The sequence below is a fragment of the Bufo gargarizans genome, chromosome 9 (assembly GCF_014858855.1).
Source record: "Bufo gargarizans isolate SCDJY-AF-19 chromosome 9, ASM1485885v1, whole genome shotgun sequence".
Classification (NCBI taxonomy): domain Eukaryota; kingdom Metazoa; phylum Chordata; class Amphibia; order Anura; family Bufonidae; genus Bufo; species Bufo gargarizans.
This window is the reverse complement of record NC_058088.1, coordinates 25,185,354-25,205,069: the sequence shown is the minus strand read 5'-3', so window position 1 is coordinate 25,205,069 and position 19,716 is coordinate 25,185,354. Positions and strand designations below refer to the sequence as shown.

General features: G+C 48.5%; 1 long non-coding RNA gene across 1 annotated transcript; it reads right to left on the bottom strand.

Moving 5' to 3' along the window:
* Nucleotides 1–1,496: 1,496 nt before the first annotated feature.
* On the bottom strand, nt 1,497–18,621 carry LOC122919675. Its single transcript, XR_006386823.1, has 4 exons — nt 18,502–18,621; nt 10,173–10,350; nt 10,037–10,081; nt 1,497–1,943 (listed from the first exon to the last, which is right to left on the bottom strand). It is a non-coding gene; the product is annotated as an uncharacterized LOC122919675 (long non-coding RNA).
* Between the last annotated feature and the right edge of the window lie 1,095 nt (nt 18,622–19,716).

Here is a 19,716-nt window from a genome sequence, read left to right as displayed (position 1 = left end):
CCCCACTGCCATGGCACCTTTAAAAATCTGTTTAAACTGCGGGCCAAAAAGATGAAAAAGGAAAAAAGGTAGATCGGAAGATCTATCGAGAACGCAAGATGCCACCTTAAATTTAGGAAGCTTCTCCAGTCCCAGAAACAATTATTGTCCACTGGGACAAGCAATTGGAGCAGAGATTGCTTGTCACCATGTTATTTGCAACGCAATCTGCGACTTTTCCCTGCCAAAGCCAGGTCTAAAAAAAAAAAAAAAAAAAAAAAGTTGGCGTGGGCGGGCTGGCAGGCCCGTTTCATTTATCATTTTCTACACCTGTTTTAGGAGTAGAAAATGATCTAAATTTAAGCCAGTTAGAAAGCAGGCTTACATTTAGACCGGTGCCTCTTCATAACGTCGGCAGATCCACCACCAGTGCAGGGTTCAAGACCAGTGTCTAAAAGGCCGGTCTTAATAAATGACCCCAAACGTTTTTACACTTTGTATAGGCAGATGGAATATGCTATATACTACATAATTCCCAATACTTGCATGCACAAGTTGGTTGGTGTATTTCAGTTTTTTTTGCCATTTCTTTAAAGGTCCTTTTACACTTACCGATTATCTGGCAAATTATTGGGGGATGATCATTTGTATAAACGCTCATTTCTGATAATCTTCCTGTGTAAAAGGTGCTGGCAATCGGTTATCAGGTGATCATGTCTGCTGACACAGAATCATTGCTCCGGTGCAGCAGATCGTGATGTATGAACAAGGATCTTCTGTGCTGGAACAATGATTTTCTACGGGAACAAGGGATCGCTGTATTGATTGCTTGTCCCTGATCAGCGGAGGTGATTGCTGGATGTAAATACGATGCAATGATGATCCGACAGGGATCAGGAGCGTATGCTTAGTTGCAGATAATCTGTCAGATGATTGGTCCATGGAAATTATCTTGTCACCTCCCCTGACATGTCTGTTTTAGGAACAACTTGCATTCCCGGTGTAATAAAAATTCTCCAGCATCTATTCTTATGACTATGCAATTCTTCTATTATTCCTATTAGAATCCAGTCAGTGCTGCCTCCCCCCCCCCCCCCCTCCCCAGATGGACCTTTATTCGAAAATGCTGGCAAATAATTTATAAACCTCTAGTAGGAAGAATAGAGGAACAGCTCAAGAGCTGCAGATTTAGGGCTCATGCACAACATAATTTTTTCAGCTTCCGTTTTTTTTTTGCCCGTATGCAGAACCATTCACTTCAATGGGGCTGGGAAAAAAAAAATTTAAATACAGTGTATTCAGTACCCGTAATGTTCTATTATTGTCCGCATTACCGACAAGGATAGTACTGTTCTATTAGGGGCCGGCCGCTCCGTTACCCAAAACGCACACAACTGGTATCTGTTTTGCAGATCCGCAATCTGCACACCGCAAAACAACAACAGTGGTGTGCAGCAGCCCTTATTAGTACATAAGGAATGCAAGTAGTTACTAAGATATAAATAAAATCACAGATATTTAATTGAAAATAAGATTTATTTTCAAAATATATTAAGAAAATCCAGAAACAAATGGAGATTATTAAAACAGAATTGATTTCATTAGTGCAATGCACATTTCTTGTAACAAAAATACGAGAGCTTGTTCCAAGAGACTTCCCGGAGATCTGCTCCCTCTTCAGGCCGGAGACTCCATGGTGACCATCATGGCAGAGTCCAGAGGGGAATCCAAACTCAGTCTGTCCATTGCCAAGCACAGACCGAGAGTGACAATCCCCTGCACGGTGTACCTCTCACTGTACTGAGGGCCTCCCAAATCCCGGCTATTTACAGTCATCATAAAAGCAAATCTACAAAATACTGATCATTAAAATTGCATCTTTTCCCTTCTTGATATGAGTGAAATGTCCAACATCGCCCAATTTCCTGAGGACATGGCTGACGTGCTACCTCAACGAATCAACTCTGGAACAGAAAACAGAAAACCAATTAATGCTGGTGCACATTGAAGCGGAGTGTGAGGTCTGTGTGTAAATATATACTCTGGACAACAGAGGGCGCTACAATCCTATGTTTCTGCAATAACTACAGGTTCACTACGCTTCGTGCCAAGTCCAAAGACCAGAGAAATCATCATACTGGTCCAATAAAACATTTGGCCTTTGCTACCAATGACGTTTGATAATCTGTACGACCCAGCCCAATGGCTATCACCCGGCTCTGGGTCATCCGTTTCACCAGAGGTTTAACTCTTCATAGGCGAGGAGAACCAAAAAGTACTAATTAGGGGGACATTTATAAAGATTAGCGTATTACATGTTGGTATTAATATGTCCCCCACTGGCATCAGATGTGCCACAATTCCTAGGAGGCACAAATGCCGGAATTGTTGTGCATCAGTGCATGTCCTTGCACTAAAACGGCAATCTACACCAGGGTTAAGTGTGTGTGTGTGTGTGTGTGTGTGTGTGTGTGTGTGTGTGTGTGTGTGTGTGTGTGTGTGTGTGTGTGTGTGTGTGTGTGTGTGTGTGTGTGTGTGTGTGTGTGTGTGTGTGTATTTTTTATTTATTTTTTGTGTGTGTGTCTGTTTATTGGGGTGCCGTTTTTAGTCCTTAACTTTCTAGTAAAGTTTCCAGGAAAATTTCTGGTAAAACTGCCACACCCAGAGCATGCTGCAATTTAAAAACGCTCCGGGAGCAAAAAGTGCTAGGAATCTCTCTTAAAATGGCACATACAAAAAAAAAAATTTGGAGGGAGTCTTATAATTTTATATTGACTAACATGCCCAACATCTGGCTATAGCATGTAAAGGAAAAAAAATTAGATTACACTAATCGTTTTTTTTTGGAGCCTATGACAGCACCCCTGCAGAGACCACTTCCTCAGGACAGGAAACAGGAACCAGAACCACTTTAAAAGAGGGTCCACCCCCTCTACCCCCAGTCCTTTTCCAAGAACTAAGGAACATAACATTTCAATAAAGCTAATCATTTCTACATCCCTTTCTTTCTCCCTCTTATTATTTTTATATTATTCCAAAAAAAAAAAAAAAAAAGGAAGTTTTTAGTCTATTATAAATATTAGGGGAAGGGAATTAGCCAGGTGCTGTCATAGGCTCAAACTGATTACCGGTAAGTTTAATCTAATTTTTCCCCTTCGCCTATGACAGCACCCCTGGAGATTAGGCGAGAATAATCTAGGGTGGGACAACAGCTTGGAGCACCTTACGGCTAAAAGTAAGGCCCTCATTAGAAGGCAGCTGAAGTCTATAGTGTCTGAAAAATGTATGTGGGGAACTCCAGGTGGCAGCCCTACAAATCTGCTCTATAGAAGCGGAGGCCCTCTCTGCTCAAGAAGTGGAGACTGATCTAGTAGAGTGAGCTCCGAACCCCGAGGGCAGAACAACTCCCTTAGGAAGAGTACGCTAAGTAAATAGCCCGTCTAATCCACCTAACAATGGTCTGAGAAGAAGCAGCAAAGCCCTTCTTCGCAACTTGGAATAAAAGCAACAGACGGAGGAGGACCTCCAAGGCTGAGTGACCTGTAGACATTGAATTATATACCTCCCAATATCTAAACAATGAAATTCTGATTCCCTAATTTTCTGGAGAAGCACAGAAGGAGGGTAAAACTATCTCATGGGAACGGTGAAAATGGGAAGAGAGACCTTCGGTAAAAAAGAAGGATCAGGAGAATCACCACCCGATCCTCAGATATTCTCAAGTAAGGCTGGACAATGGAAAGTGCTGCGATCTCACTAAGGCTGGGTTCACACGGGCGTCGCGTTTTGGCTCCGGATGCATCCCGGGTGCATTGCGGCAAACCCGCGCGAGTAGGTACGCCATTGCAGTCAGTTGTGACTGCGATTGCGTTCTGTTGTTCAGTTTTAAAAAAAACTGAATGTTGTACCCAGACCCGGACTTCTTCACTAAAGCTCAGGTTTGGGTTAGGTGGTGTTGTGTAGATGTAATTATTTCCTCTTATAACATGGTTATAAGGGAAAATAATAGCATTCTTTAAAGGGCTTCTGTCAGCCCACTAAACCGTTTTTTTTTGGCTAATAATAATCCCTACACTGAGAGCTCCCTATACATAAGCTAAATATTCATTTTGGTTCAGTAGATTTTGTTAAAAAGCTATTTTTTTAATATGTAATTATCCTCAATGCGCCTGCGCCGATGACGTCACATCTACACCCGGCGCAGGCGCATTGAGGATGGAGCGGCCGAGAGTGCGCCTGCGCCGATTAAAGACAGGTACGGCCCAGGCGCGATATTTTGAATTCAAACAGGGCCAGCAGAGAACGATTCCGTTCCCTGGCCCTGTCAATCACACAGCGGAGGTGGCGTCATTAGGAGCGGAGGATGCGGCTGCTACCAGCAAGTAGCCGCCCTACTTGCTGGAAGCAAGGTAATTTACATATTTAAAAAAATAGCTTTTTAACAAAATCTACTGAACCAAAATGAATATTTAGCTTATGTATAGGGAGCTCGCAGTGTAGGGATTATTATTAGCCAAAAAAAAACAAAAAACGGTTTAGTGGGCTGACAGAAGCCCTTTAATACAGAATGCTTAGTACAATGTCAATTGAGGGTTAAAAAATAAAATAAAAAAATGGACCATGTGATGTGACGTCACCACGGGTCTTTTAGCCGGCAGCTCATGATTAAAAGTAGTAAGAAGAGATCGGCAACTACGCGATCAAGGAGGAGGAGGCGAGTTAATTTAAAAAAAAAAAATTTAACCCTCAATTGACCTTGTACTAAGCATTCTGTATAAAAGAATGCTATTATTTTCCCTTATAACCGTGTTATAAGGGAAAATAATACAGTGAATAGACTTTCATCTTAGCAACCATGCGTGAAAATCGCACCGCATCTGCACTTGCTTGCGATTTTCACTCAGCCCCATTCACTTCTATGGGGCCTGCGTTGCGTGGAAAACGCACAATATAGAGCATGCTGCGATTTTCACGCAACGCACAAGTGATGCGTGATAATCACCGCTCATGTGCACAGCCCCATAGAAATGAATGGGTCCGGATTCAGTGCGGGTGCAATGTGTTCACCGCACGCATTGCACCCGCCCGGAAATCTCGCCAGTGTGAACTCAGCCTAAGGTCCCTTTCACACGAGCGCGATTTCCGCGTGACGTGAACACACAGCACCCGCACTGAATCCTGACCCATTCATTTCAATGGGTCTGTGTACATGAGTGTTGTTTTTTACGCATCAGTTATGCGTTGCGTGAAAATCGCAGCATGTTCTATATTCTACGCTTTTCACACAGCCCTGGCCCAATAGAAGTCAATGTGGCTGCGTGAAAAACGCATTGCATCTGCAAGCAGGTGCGGGTGCGATGCGTTTTTCACCGATTGTTGCTAAGAGATGTTTGTAAACCTTCAGTTTTTTATCACGCGCGTGAAAAACGCATCAAGACGCATTGCACCCGCGTGGAAAAAAACTGAACAACTAAACGCAATCGCAGACAAAACGGACTGAACTTGCTTGCAAAATAGTGCGAGTTTCACTGAACGCACCCTGAACGCATCCAGCCCCAATTCGCAACGCCCGTGTGAAAGGGGCCTAACTCTCCTAGCGGAGGTAATGGCTAAGATAAACACAAGTATAAGGCCTCATGCACACGACAGTTTTTTCACGGCCCGCAAAAACGGGGTCCGTGATCCGTGACCGTTTTTTCGTCCGTGGGTCTTCCTTGATTTTTGGAGGATCCACGGACATGAAAAAAAAAGTCGTTTTGGTGTCCGCCTGGCCGTGCGGAGCCAAACGGATCCGTCCTGAATTACAATGCAAGTCAATGGGGACGGATCCGTTTGATGTTGACACAATATGGTGCCATTTCAAACGGATCCGTCCCCATTGACTTTCAATGTAAAGTCTGGAGTTCTTTTATACCATCGGATTGGAGTTTTCTCCAATCCGATGGTATATTTTAACTTGAAGCGTCCCCATCACCATGGGAACGCCTCTATGTTAGAATATACTGTCAGATATGAGCTACTTCGTGAACCTCAGATCCGACAGTATATTCTAACACAGAGGCGTTCCCATGGTGATGGGGACGCTTCAGGTTAGAATACACTACAAACTTTGTACAAGACTGCCCCCTGCTGCCTGGCAGCACCCGATCTCTTACAGGGGGATATGATGGCACAATTAACCCCTTTAGGTGCGGCACCTAAAGGGGTTAATTGTACTATCATATTCCCCTGTAAGAGATCAGGGCTGCCAGGCAGCAGGGGGCAGCCCCCCCCTCCCCAGTTTGAATATAGTTGGTGGCACAGTGTGCCCCCATCGCCCCCCCTCCCTCCCTCTATTGTATTAAATCGTTGGTGGCACAGTGTGCCAACCACCATCGGCCCCCCTCCCTCCCTCTATTGTATTAAATCGTTGGTGGCACAGTGTGCCAACCACCATCGGCCCCCCTCCCTCCCTCTATTGTATTAAATCGTTGGTGGCACAGTGTGCCAACCACCATCGCCCCCCCCCCCCTCCCTCTATAGCAGTAACATTGGTGGCAGTGTGCGGTCTCAACAGTAGAAGATTCATACTTACCTGCTTGCTGCTGCGATGTCTGTGTCCGGCCGGGAGCTCCTCCTACTGGTAAGTGAAAGGTCTGTGCGGCGCATTGCTAAAGACCTGTCACTTACCAGTAGGAGGAGCTCCCGGCCGTTCACAGACATCGCAGCAGCAAGCAGGTAAGTATGAATCTTCTACTGTTGAGACCGCACACTGCCACCAATGTTACTGCTATAGAGGGAGGGCGGGGGCGATGGTGGTTGGCACACTGTGCCACCAACGATTTAATACAATAGAGGGAGGAAGGGGGGCCGATGGTGGTTGGCACACTGTGCCACCAACGATTTAATACAATAGAGGGAGGGAGGGGGGCCGATGGTGGTTGGCACACTGTGCCACCAACGATTTAATACAATAGAGGGAGGGAGGGGGGGGGCGATGGTGGAGGCACACTGTGCCACCAACGATATTCAAACTGGGGAGGGGGGGGGCTGCCCCCTGCTGCCTGGCAGCCCTGATCTCTTACAGGGGAATATGATAGTACAATTAACCCCTTTAGGTGCCGCACCTGAAGGGGTTAATTGTGCTATCATATCCCCCTGTAAGAGATCGGGTGCTGCCAGGCAGCAGGGGGCAGTCTTGTACAAAGTTTGCAGTGTATTCTAACTAGAAGCGTCCCCATCACCATGGGAACGCTTCTGTGTTAGAATATACTGTCGGAAATGAGTTTTCACGAAGTGAAAACTTAGATCAGAAAAAGCTTTTATGCAGACGGATCTTCGGATCCGTCTGTATGAAAGCAACCTACGGCCACGGATCACGGACACGGATGCCAATCTTGGGTGCATCAGTGTTCTTTCACGGACCCATTGACTTGAATGGGTCCGTGAACCGTTGTCCGTCAAAAAAATAGGACAGGTCATATTTTTTTGACGGACAGGATACACGGATCACGGCCTCGGCTGCAAAACGGTGCATTTTCCGATTTTTCCACGGACCCATTGAAAGTCAATGGGTCCGCGAAAAAAAACGGAAAACGGCACAACGGCCACGGATGCACACAACGGTCGTGTGCATGAGGCCTAAGGGAGAGACTCTTTGGGGAAATCGTACTGATAGGCTCAAAGGGATCTGAAGTGAGAGCTGAAAAGCACCAAGTTTAAATCCCAGGGAGGAACCCCATCTTTACAGACTGGGGATAACTTAGGCTACTTTCACACTTGCATTTGGTGCGGATCCGTCATGGATCTGCACATACGGATCCGCATCGATAATACAACCGCGTGCATCCGTTCAAAACGGATCCGTTTGTATTATCTTTAACATTGGCCAAACGGATCTGTCTTGAACACCATTGAAAGTCAATGGAGGGGCGGATCCGTTTTGCATTGTGTCAGTGAATCAGTTTGCCTCTGCATAGTCAGGCGGACAACAAAATGCTGCAAGCAGAGTTTTAGTGTCCGCCTCCAGAGCGGAATAGAGACTGATCGGAAGCAAACTGATGCATTCTGAGCGGATCCTTATCCATTCAGAATGCATTAGGGCAAAACTGATCAGTTGTGGACCGCTGCTGAGAGCCCTGAACGGATCTCACAAACGGAAACTAAAACGCCAGTGTGACAGTAGCCTAGCATACTGCAGTCACAAACCTCTTAACCCACGGATGATCAGCTAAACTCCAATAAGGCACTTAATGCTGAAATCTGCACTAAAGTGCTAGGTCTAAGCTTTTTTTCACCATCCCTCTTGTAAAAAAATCCAATACAGGTGGAATGTCTGGAACCTCTAGAACATTCACTGGTCTATTGGCAAATCTGTAAAAAGCCCTCCAAACTCTCAAATAGATATCAGAAGTGACCTTCTTACGACTCGCCAACAGAGTGGTGATAACATCCTCTTTTCCTCAAAATTTCCCTTTCAACAGCCAGGCAGTTAGGTAAAAATTTTGTACTTCTGGGTGAAAGATTGGACCCCGAGCCAGAAGTCCCTGAAATTCGGACAGAAGCCAAGGGGTGGCTCCATCCTGTGGAGCCAAGAAAACCAAACCCTCCTTGGCCAAAAGAGAGCCATCACTATGACCGTGGCACTTTCTTCCCTGATCTTCCCGAGGACTCTTGGTAACAGCTTTAGAGGGGGAAAAGGCATAGAGAAGGCCTCCCTCCCAGGATTGAGCAAATGCGTCCACTGCCTTTGGATGCTCCTTCAGGGGAAAGGGAAAAGAAACCCTTTACCTTTCTGTTTGACCTGGTGGCAAAAAGAGCTCTCTCCAGGACACCCCATATGGCTGAAATCTGATTGAACACCACCTGGACTAGGGACCATTCCCCCTGGCATAGATGATGACAGCTGAGGAAATCTGCTTTTAACATTGTCTGCCCAAAATTTGGTGACTGAGGGACATCAGACCCGGAGTTCTGGTACCTCCCTGCCTGTTGATGTAGGCTACTGCTGTCATATTGTCTGAGTAGATTCTGACGTTTCTGCCTCTGATGATCGGGAGACTCTGCGTCAAGACTAAACGGATTGCATTCAGTTCTTTGAAATTGAGAGACTGAGACAGGGAATTGTCGTCCCAGCTCCCTTGTAACGGAAGTGACCCCGTATGGGCTGGCACCCGTGTGACTTAGGGGGTTTCTGAGACTTTAATACTGATGACACACACATACATACATATATATTTTTAGATGGGTCATCAGTATCTTATTGGTGGGGGTCTGACACCCAAGACCCCCCCCCCCCCTTTCACACAATCAGCTGTTTAAGAAGGCAGTAGCGCCGCAGCCTCCTCTCAGCTTTTCCTAGGCCGGTGACGACATGTTTATCCGTCACATGGCCTTGGCGCAGCTCAGCACCATTAAAGTGAATGGGGCTGAGCTGCGATACCAATTACAACCGCTATACAATGTACGTCGCTGTGCTTGGTAAACTGTAAGCTCACAGTTGGCCCCCACCGATCAGATACTGATGACCTATCTAGTGGATAGGTCATCAGTACTAAGGCCTTGGAAAACCCTTTTAAGAACTACCACATAGCCCTGAAGGGAACATCCACCAATATATATTCTAAGGATAGGTCAGCAATATTACATCAGTGCAGGTCTGAATCTCGACATCGCCCGCGGATCAGCAGATTGAAGGGGCCATGGCACAGGTCTCTATTTTAGTACTATGAAGGCAGCGGGGTGCCTAGAATCAAACCTCTATACAAATACTAATCACCTAACAAGCCATCAATTGTGTACTACTCTTAAAGGGGGATGTCCTGACGTATATACTGATGACCTATCCTCAGGATAAATCATCAATAAATATCTCATTGACGGGGGTCCAACATCCGGCACCCCCGCCAATCAGCTGTTTGGTGAGCGCTGCTTCCTGGCCATTGCGTTGTGCGCCGTCTCCAGTTTGCTGGTGCCCCATCCCTAGTGTTTGCACTTGGCCGCTCGGTCTGTAAGGAGTACGAATATAGAGACGGAAGACTTGGTGGTGAAGGCCTCCGCTCACGCTGTGCTCACTCACCTTATAATTATGTACATTATCTGGTCGGGGTGGGTGACATAAATCCTGTAAAGGAAACAGAAGACAACTGTTACATGGCGGTCGCCTGACACAGCGAGGTCCCCCGTACAGAGGCGGCGATCAGCAGCCCACACACCTGTCTCCCCACTGGTACATGGATCTGTCCTGGAACAAATGGCAAAGGAAAAGCCACATACTGATCGTCTCCATCCAAAATATGACGACCACGAACCAGATGGAGGAGAGGAGAAAAAACTCACACACCATCCTGCCTCCGTCCCACCCGGAAACGGCCGCTGATACCCCTACAGTCCCTGCAAGAGAACAGAGGATTACAGGAGGGCACACGCATCGCCTTATCATCTGTAGGTCTCAGAATACAAAGTTTCAATTCACTAACAGCAAGCAGAGATCTTACAAATGGTAGCAGAACATTTCACTAGACTGTAGCATTTTCTGCGCATTTCCTCTCTGTGCAGGCGAGTTCTTCCTAGTTTTAGCCAATCCGGTATCTCCCTGTGTCTGCGCACAGCATGCGGTCACACAGACACCTAGAGAAGCTGCAGCAATCAGTTACGGTACATTCACACAACAGTGAAAACAATGGATACACTGTCCCATTTTCCCTGGCCTTTTGCATCCGTGTGTGCATCCATTTTCTGTCGTTTTGCATTCATTTTTAACTGATGTTCAAGACGGCCACTAAAAATGGATGAATTTCATTGCCTTTAAGACCAACCTCTGCAGCATACAGTGGATATACAAAGTCTACACACCCCTGTTAAAATGTCAGGTTTCTGTGCTGTAAAAAAAAAAATGAGCCGATTCATCCCAGCTCTTCAAAATAGCCTCCACACGGGCTATCGAGTTGTCCATACCCGACATTAACTTAGCGCCTTGGCGAGATAAAGGGGTCGTCACTATTTCCCAACTGATAGCTGACCACTCAATTCTCCCGTTTCCTACCATTCAAAGTGCTTTTGCATTACCTCACTCTGAATTTTTCACATATTTAAGAATACGTCACTTCCTTTCAAAGACCCTTCAATCCCCTCCACAGATCAACTCATCCGTGATGCGATTATTCCAGTTTCCCTCCCTGTTCAGAAAACACTCCACAAGATCACTTTATGACATACTGGGGGATAAAGCTTCTTTTGTTAAATCCCCTCCTGTCCTCAGATGGGAAAGGGATCTAAATAGGACCTTTTCAGAGGACTCATGGACTGATGCTATTGGATTTGTAGCTTCAAATTTCAAGTGTGTCACTCACTATGAGGCAGGTCTAAAAACCATCCTACATTGGTACTTTACCCCCCAGAGACTTCATATAATTTATCCTTCTACATCGCCATACTGTTGGAGAAACTGTGGAGGAGGCGGATCCTTACTCCATGTCCTATGGTCATGTCCCATCCTAAACGACTATTGGAAGTCAGTCTTCCGTTTGGTTTCAAATTTAGCGAGGCGGAAAATAGACCCATCCCCTGAGTTAGCCTTGTTGTTTATTGGGATTAAGGAAATACCGCTCCCGAATAGACACATTGTAGGCCATGTTTTGCTCAGCGCCAAATTGGTAGTTACCCGGCACTGGAAAAGTCAGATCCCTCCTTCGATTTTCGAAGTTATACAAGAGATTAATCAGACTTGCAGGTATGAACATTCATTACCCCCATCAACCATACCCATTAAATTGAGACAGGCGACTTGGAGTGAGTGGATCAGTAGTCCCTTCTACTCCCCTTGAGGAGGGAGTCCAGGATACAGGCGGAAGCAGCGGAGATACAGCTGAAATACGATACGGGTATTTCTTAACCCTTCCTTATGTGTGTTCCTCCCCCATCCCTCCGTTATTTCCTCTTCCCTAGAGGAGGCCTTACCCTAGGTTGCTCTGTGGTTATCCACAGCTCTTGGTTTGATCTGTTTATACTGTTGGTGTATACGGCGGCATGGCCTATGCTGCGGAATGTGGATAACACCTGTAGGTGTTTTGGCGTTACACCTGGGTTACTGCTGATATGTACGGTTATGGTGTATTGTGCATTATTGTGTGGCAGTGGCTGCGCCCACTGATGTATTGTCATAACGCACCTTCTCTCATCTGACTACTGTGATGGTGTCTATGTCCGAATACTTCTTTGTTTATTGATAAAATAAAAAAAACTATTGAAACTAAAAAAAATGAGCCAAAGATAAATCATTTCAGAACTTTTTCAACCTTAAGGGTCCATTCACACGTCTGCAATTCTGTACCGCATTTTGCGGAATTACGGACCCATTCATTTCTATCCAGATCCGGACTTCCAGGTCCGCAATTCCGTTCCCGAAAAAAAAAAATATATAGAACATGTCCTATTCTCGTCGGCAATTGCGGACAAGATTAGGCATTTTCTATTATAGTGCCGGCGATGTGCGGTCCGCAAAATGCGGAACGCACATTCCGGGTGTCCGTGTTTTGCCGATCCGTGGCCCCCCAAAACACATACGGATGTGTGAATGGACCCTTAATGTGACCTATAAACTGTACCACTCAGTTGAAACAAAACAGAAAGGTGGAGGGAAGAAAACAAAAAAAAAAACTAAAATAATGTGGTTGCATAAGTGTGCACACCCTTCTATAACTGGGGCTGTAGCTGTGTTCAGAATTAAGCAAAAACAAATCCTGTTAAATAGGAGTCAGCATACACCGGCCATCATTTAAAGTGCCTCTGATTAACCCCAAATAAAGTTCTGCTGCTCTAGTTGGTCTTTCCTGAAATTTTCTTCTTAGGCTAGTTTCAAACTAGCGTTCGGCTGTCCGCTCGTGAGCTCCGTTTGAAGGCTCTCACGAGCGGACCCGAACGCTTCCATCCAGCCCTGATGCAGTCTGAGTGGATGCGGATCCGCTCAGAATGCATCAGTCTGGCGGCGTTCAGCCTACGCTCAGCAGGCGGACACCTGAACGCTGCTTGCGGATCCGTCCAGACTTACAATGTAAGTCAATGGGGACGGATCCGTTTGAAGATGCCACAATATGGCTCAATCTTCAAGCGGATCCGTCCCCCATTGACTTTCAATGTAAAAGTCTGGACGGATCCGCTCAGGCTAATTTCACACTTAGCTTTTTTTTGCCAATATAATGCAGACGGATCCGTTCTGAACGGAGCCACCGTCTGCATTAATATGATGGGATCCGTTCAGAACGGATCCGATCGAACGCTAGTGTGAAAGTAGCCTTAGTCGCATCCCACAGCAAAAGCCATGGTCCTCAGAGAGCTTCCAGAGCATCAGAGGGATCTCATTGTTAGAAGGTATCAGTCAGGAGAAGGGAACAAAAGAATTTCCAAGGCATTAGATATACCATGGAACACAGTGAAGACATCATCAAGTGGAGAAAATATGGCACAACAGTGACATTACCAAGAACTGGACGTCCCTCCAAAATTGATGAAAAGACAAGAAGAAAACTGGTCTGGGAGGCTACCAAGAGGCCTACAGCAACATTAAAGGAGCTGCAGGAATATCTGGCAAGTACTGGCTGTGTGGTACATGTGAAAAATCTCCCATATTCTTCATATGTCTGGGCTATGGGGTAGAGTGGCAAGACAAAAGCCTTTTCTTACGAAGAAAAACATCCAAGCCGGGCTACATTTTGCAAAAACACATCTGAAGTCTCCCAGAAGCATGTGGGAAAAGGTGTTATGGTCTGATGAAACCAAGGTGGAACTTTTTGGCCATAATTCCAAAAGATATGTTTGGTGCAAAAACACTGCACATCACCAAAAGAACACCATGCCCACAGTGAAGCATGGTGGTGGCAGCATCATGCCAAGGGGCTGTTTTTCTTCAGCTGGAACTGGGGCCTTAGTTAAGCTAGAGGGAATTATGAACAGTTCCAAATACCAGTCAATATTGGCACAAAACCTTCAGGCTTCTGCTGGAAAGCTGAACATCAAGAGGAACTTCATCTTTCAGCATGACAACGACCCAAAGCATACATCCAAATCAACAATGGAATGGCTTCACCAGAAGAAGATGAACGTTTTGAAATGGCCCAGCCAGAGCCCAGACCTGAATCTGATTGAAGATCTGTGGGGTGATCTGAAGAGGCTGTGCCCAGGAGATGCCCTCGCAATCTGACAGTGCAATCTGAGTGTTTTTGCAAAGAAGAGTGGGCAAATCTTACCAAGTCAAAATGTGCCATGCTGATAGACTCATACCCAAGACGACTGAGTGCTGTAATAAAATCAAAAGGTGCTTCCACAAAGTACTAGCTTAAGGGTGTGCACACTTATGCAACCATATTATTCTATTTTTATATTTTTTCTTCCCTCCACCTAAAAGATTTCATTTTTATTTTTTTTAAATTGAGTTGTACAGTTTATAGGTCACATCAAAGGGGGAGAAAGTTATGAAATTATTTATCTTTGTCTCATTTTTTGCATCACAGAAACCTGACATTTATGTGGGTGGGTGTGTAGACTTTATATCCACTGTATATAATGCCCACTGTATTGCCCCCAGTATCTAGTGGCCCCCCTGTAGTGCCCCCCATACAGGCCCCAGTATAATGTATATAGTACCCCCACAGTGCCCTCTGTATATAGAATGCCCCCAGACCCCATATTGCCCCCCTCCTCCCTATAATGGCAGCAAATAAAATAAAATCTAAATACCTCGCCATAGGCAGTCCCGGGAACACCAGGCGCTCCCAGCGTGATCATGTGACGTGACAACACTGGGTCCTGCTGCCTCCAGTGCAGAGCGAGTGTTTCCAGGACTGCCTGTGGTGGGGCGTGTATATTTTTATTTTTTAACTCTCTACTTTCCGCCTCACTCATGTACATCATTTTAACGGCCATTAGATGAGTGCAATCCTGTCTACAAAGTGTTCAAAACAAAACAGGCCTATGATATCAATGGGGTCTGTCTGGCAGGGAAACTGCGATGCCGTTTTTCAGTCATGTGAATGTACCCTTAGCTATCCTCTATCCTGTGGACAGGGTACAACTTGCAAAATTGGCACAACTTCTTTAAAGATCTGTTTGCTGAAAACAAATAGAAACCTTGTTCAGATCAAACATTTACTTTTCCATCATGCTTTTACATTCGCTACAAGTCCTCCAGAATGAAAGACCCTCTTTCTAGCCGAAGCACAGAGCTGCTAATCACAGGTCACACTACGTTTTTTCCGACAGAATAAAAATAATCCCTTTTGGATTTTTGAGAAATATTTTTAGCCAACGAGGAGTACGAAATAAGACCCGGCGTGGCTGGGGGGTGGGGGGCGGGTGGTCTGGGCCTAATAAGACCCAGCACGGCAGGGGGTGGGGTATAATAAGACCCAGCGCGGCAGGGGGTGGGGTATAATAAGACCCGGAGTGGTGGGGGGGGTCCGGGGCTAATAAGACCCGGAGTGGCTGGGGGGGGGGTCTGGGGCTAATAAGACCCGGAGTGGCTGGGGGGGGGGTCTGGGGCTAATAAGACCCGGAGTGGCTGGGGGGGGGGGGGGGTCTGGGGCTAATAAGACCCGGAGTGGCTGGGGGGGGGGGGGTCTGGGGCTAATAAGACCCGGAGTGGCTGGGGGGGGGGGGTCTGGGGCTAATAAGACCCGGAGTGGCTGGGGGGGGGGGGGGGTCTGGGCTAATAAGACCCGGAGTGGCTGGGGGGGGGGGGGGTCTGGGGCTAATAAGACCCGGAGTGGCTGGGGGGGGGGGGGGTCTGGGGCTAATAAGACCCGGAGTGGCTGGGGGGGGGGGGGGTCTGGGGCTAATAAGACCCGGAGTGGCTGGGGGGGGGGGGGGGTCTGGGGCTAATAAGACCCGGAGTGGCTGGGGGGGGGGGGGTCTGGGGCTAATAAGACCCGGAGTGGCTGGGGGGGGGGGGGTCTGGGGCTAATAAGACCCGGAGTGGCTGGGGGGGGGGGGGTTCTGGGGCTAATAAGACCCGGAGTGGCTGGGGGGGGGGGGTCTGGGGCTAATAAGACCCGGAGTGGCTGGGGGGGGGGGGTCTGGGGCTAATAAGACCCGGAGTGGCTGGGGGGGGGGGGTCTGGGGCTAATAAGACCCGGAGTGGCTGGGGGGGGGGGGTCTGGGGCTAATAAGACCCGGAGTGGCTGGGGGGGGGGGGGTCTGGGGCTAATAAGACCCGGAGTGGCTGGGGGGGGGGGGTCTGGGGCTAATAAGACCCGGAGTGGCTGGGGGGGGGGGGTCTGGGGCTAATAAGACCCGGAGTGGCTGGGGGGGGGGGGTCTGGGGCTAATAAGACCCGGAGTGGCTGGGGGGGGGGGGGGTCTCGGAGCTAATAAGATCCGGAGTGGCTGGGAGGGGGGGGGTCTCGGAGCTAATAAGATCCGGAGTGGCTGGGAGGGGGGGGGGGGGTCTGGGGCTAATAAGACCCGGAGTGGCTGGGGGGGGGGGGGGGGTCTGGGGCTAATAAGACCCGGAGTGGCTGGGATGGGGGGGTCTGGGGCTAATAAGACCCGGAGTGGCTGGGATGGGGGGGGGGGGGGGGTCTCGGAGCTAATAAGACCCGGAGTGGCTGGGAGGGGGGGGGGGTCTCGGAGCTAATAAGACCCGGAGTGGCTGGGAGAGGGGGGGGGGGGGGTCTCGGAGCTAATAAGACCCGGAGTGGCTGGGAGGGGGGGGGGCTCGGAGCTAATAAGACCCGGAGTGGCTGGGAGGAGGGGGGGGGGGGCGTCAGAACTAATAAAACCCGGAGTGGCAGGGAAGGGGGGGGGGGGGTCAGAGCTAATAAGACCCGGAGTGGCTGGGGGGGGGGTCGTGTCGGAGCTAATAAGACCCGGAGTGGCTGGTGGGGGGGGCTCGGGGCTAATAAGACCCGGCGTAGCGGGGGGCGGCTAAAAAGGCTGTTCCATTACAACTTATCCACAGGACAGGAGCAGCGGACACATACATGCTGCCCCATTCAGTGGGTGAGTACAATCGCTCTATGGCAGTCCCAGTTCCATGTGGCAGGGGACATGCATGCGAGCCTGCCACTCCATTCAAACGGGGGAATATAGGCCCTGTTCTTGCGATGCCCCATAACGACAAGAGAGTCGGCTCTAGAGATCAGCTCTGCATGGGGCAGTGGTGTCAGACTGCATCCTGCTCTATCCTTCCAAGCGACGGTGGTCACAGACTACTCCAGCAGGGCACAGCGGGCACCCGACTAAAGACCGATACTACATTAATCAGCCTCCAACAGGCTGCTCGCAGGTTACTTCCAGGTGACAGAGGACGCATGGCGGGGGTATGCACAAAGTGATTGTAAGGAGTAAGGAGAACACTGCTTGGGTTACTATAGGAATAGGGAGGTCCTACTGTATATACAAGGGGAAGGGGGGGCAGCAGTGACTGAAGGAAGCTGAGGAGGCACAGCTGTGAGTACTAGAGGGTGGTCAATACTGTGATGACCACTGGTGAGGGCTCACAGATCACACATCTCCACTCCAGTGGGTTTGGTGTAGGTAATTTTTTTTGGAAAGAGATAAAACCTTTCCTTCTGCGTGTCCGCCTCCATCCTGTAGCACTGTACAGGCACGGAGCGGCATACGTCACCCATAGGCTCCTATGTGTACCACGCACTATACACTCTGCTATTCCATACGGAAGGGATAAAAAGTTGTACTGAAGTAGACCAGTGAGACGAGGCCTCCGCCGGGAGAATAAGGACCTGTGGATACATTTGGGATACTTGCTTGGAGCTTTCCCAATGCGTACGGCAAACGCAGTGTGAATTCTGCTGTACCATTTTACGATATGAAAACCACGCTCTCGCCCGCCGGCCCCGCGCTGGGTCACTCCCGGACACACTCCTTTTGCCCGATATGGGCCCCACCTCAGGGCAGACTGGTGACCGGCTGGCTGCTGCAGTCTTCACACAGTCCAATAGGTAGGTGGCCATGCGTCTGTACATTTAAGGGGGTTCTCCAGCTTTTTAACTAATGTTGGCACCCCACCCCCGCACCTGTGGAGGGAGAGTACTTACCTGTGGGGTACAGCTGCGTTTTCCCACACACCACTCCCCGCTTATAAACTTCCAGCATCGACGGGGGGGGTTGTCACATTTGACGCAGCAGCAGTGACATGTCCCCAAACAGGCATGTGACCAAGGTCTGGCAGGAAGCCATTTGTTAAAGCTGGAGAACCCCTTTAAGATCTGCAGCAGTTGACAGGGAGGCCGGGTCCACGCCCCCATTCCTGCCTGCAGTTTAGGGTCTCAGAGGTGGGGGCTGAGTGTATGACAGCCCATGGATACAGCAATGGTAGTGCACCTATAATCCAAGCTTGCCTAGCAGGACATATGGGAGCACCCCTCCTTTATAAGAGCCCTTGTGTTCTGACCCTGCTCTCTAAGAGGACCACCCCTCTAGAAGACCATTGTCCTCTCACAGAGATTAGAAGACCAAGCCATTCAATAGAACAACGGACCAGGCAGGCGCACACATATCTACACATTACACACGGGCGTACGGCGCTCACCAGGCTGCAGAGGTCCCCAGTGGCCCCCAGGGAACGTAGCGCAGGATCCCCAGCTGAAACCACAGCTGTATCTGGACTGACGCTTCCGCGTTTAGCCCCGCCTTCCGTGCTGCCCATAAGTCTAAGTAAACATGACGTCACTGGCGCGACAGCGGGAGTCACCGCACCACGTGACCTCACCTAGCGCGCTGCTCGTCACATGACCAGTCCTCACCCCCATACACGCCCCTGCTAGTCATGGCCATTGTGCGACTATGGCCCTTGCAGGCTGCCACATACCTATACTTGTGGCCCTTGCAGGCTGTTACATGTGATATAGATAGCACAGGCTGCATTACGGAGCTACATAAAGTGCGGCAGTTTCCCATAGCAACCCATCAGATGGCAGCTCGCAGAATGAAAGCAGCTATGTGAGTGGTTGCTATGGGCAATGCTTATAAATTTCCACAAAGAGTTGCCTAGGTATTTAAAGGGGTTGTCCAGACATACGCTCCTGTCCAGTCTGACATCGGGGCGTGGCGAGAGGCGACTGTATGTGGGTGGTACAGTTGCCAAGGCAACCGCGTGACTCCCAGGGCGTGTTGGGCACATGTCCTATTTAATTAATGCCACCTGTGCACGATCTTCGCTGGGCCTCAGGCGATTGCCTCAGCAACTGTGCCGCTGCGCCTCTCCACGCCTGATGTCAGGCCGAACAGGAAAGCATGCCCCTTGGAAATAAAACGGTGATTAGGTCTCGTGCACACGGCCGTGTCCGTATTTAGGTCCACAAACCACAGATCCGCAAAATAATGATACCTTCCATGTTCACTCCCATCAATAGAAAGGACTTTCTGAAAGCTTTATCCCAGGCCCACTCCATACACACAGCCAGCACCCGGCCGCACTGATGGGGAGTGGCAAACGCGCCACCCCTGTCATTTAACCCCTCAGGTGCAGCAATCAATGGCTCCCTCTGCCTTCCGATCGGAGCCCCAGCAGTGAAATTGTGGTTGCCATGGCAGCATGGACGAGGTACAGCTCAGAATGGAGAGTGTAAAAATCCTAGATCTCTATTAGGGTGAATAGGAGAGGGGATCGATAGATCCCATGTACTAGGTCCCTAAGGGGTCTAATAGTATTTTTTTTTTTTAAAGTACATTTTTTTTTTTTATTCACCATAATATTAAAAGTTTAAATCACCCCCCCTTTCCCAATTTTACATATGAAAATATA